Source organism: Chrysochloris asiatica, unplaced genomic scaffold (genome assembly GCF_000296735.1).
Source record: "Chrysochloris asiatica unplaced genomic scaffold, ChrAsi1.0 scaffold00157, whole genome shotgun sequence".
Classification (NCBI taxonomy): domain Eukaryota; kingdom Metazoa; phylum Chordata; class Mammalia; order Afrosoricida; family Chrysochloridae; genus Chrysochloris; species Chrysochloris asiatica.
This window is the reverse complement of record NW_006408675.1, coordinates 2,187,072-2,188,527: the sequence shown is the minus strand read 5'-3', so window position 1 is coordinate 2,188,527 and position 1,456 is coordinate 2,187,072.

Sequence of the window (1,456 nt, the reverse complement as noted above, 5' to 3'; positions counted from 1 at the left end):
TCACTGGCTTTAGTGGTTGGTGTGTAAACTTAAAAAATAGTGATATTAACTGGTCTTTCTTGTATGATCAAGGATATCCTAACACAGACAGCATTGTACCTCATGACTGATCTTGATATGTTCTTTTTGATGATGAATACAACACCATTATTCTTTAATTTGTCATTCCAAGCAGAGTAAACTATGTGGTTATTATATTCAAAATGGCAAATACCAATCTATTTCAGCTCACTAATGTCGTAAATCTTTACAGAGATCATAAAGCCTTATTTTTTTCCCATGGAACAGCTGGCAGATTTGAATTCCTGACCTTTCAGTTAGCAGCCTAACACATAACAACTATGCTATCAGAACTTCTTTATAAGACTATGTTGTTGTTGTTGTGTTGCAAAGTGCCATCGAGTCGGTTCCAACTCATAGCGACCCTGTATAGGGTTTCTGAAAAGCAGCTGGTGGGCTTCAACTTCTGACCTTTCAGTTCAAACAGCTTTGCAGTCTGGCGCATTAACACACAGTGCCACACCTTATAAAACTATAGTATGCAATAAAGGAATTATACAAACCAATGAGAAAAGTATATGTGTCAATTTTGCTGTGCCAGGATTCTTAGGGGCTTCACAGTTAAGATGTAGTTATCACGTCTGGGAGGAGATCTAACTGGTTGTAATCAACCTCATGATGTGATCTGAAGTTGTTGTTGTTATTGTTGTTGTCAAGTGCCATTGAGTTGGAACCGATTCATAGTGACTCCATGCACAGCAGAATGAAACAATGTCCGATCCTGGGCCAACCTCACTACCACTGCCACACTTGAGTCCATCAATGATGCCACCTGGCTGATCCATCTCGTTGGGGGTCTTCCTCTTTTTCTCTAACCCTCCATCTTACCAAGCATGACATCCTTCTCCAGTGACTGTTTCCTTCTGACAATATGTCCAAAGTATGAGAGACGAAGTTTAGCCATCTTAGCCTCCAAGGAATCCTCTGGCTGCACCTCTTCCAAAACAGATCTATTGGTTCTTTTGTCAGTCCATGGCACCTTTAGTATTCTCCTCCAACACCACAACTCAAAGACATCGATTCTTCTACAATCTTCCTTATTTACTGTCCAGCTTTCACATCCATATGAGGTTATTGAAAATACCATGGCTTGGGTCAGGTGCACCTTAGTCCTCAAGTTTACATCTCTGCTCTTCAACACGTTAAAAAGTTCCTGTGCAGCAGATTTGCCTAATGCAATATGTCGTCTGATCTCTTGACTACTGCTTCCAAGAGTGTTGATAGTTGATCCAAGAAGAATGAAATCCTTGACAACTTCAATCTTTTCTCCGTTGATAAAAATGTTGTTTATTGGTCCAGTGGTGAGGATTTTTGTTTTCCTGACATTGAGATGCAACCCATACCAAAGGCTGTGCTCTTTGATCTTCATCAGTAAATATTTCAAGTCCTCTTCACT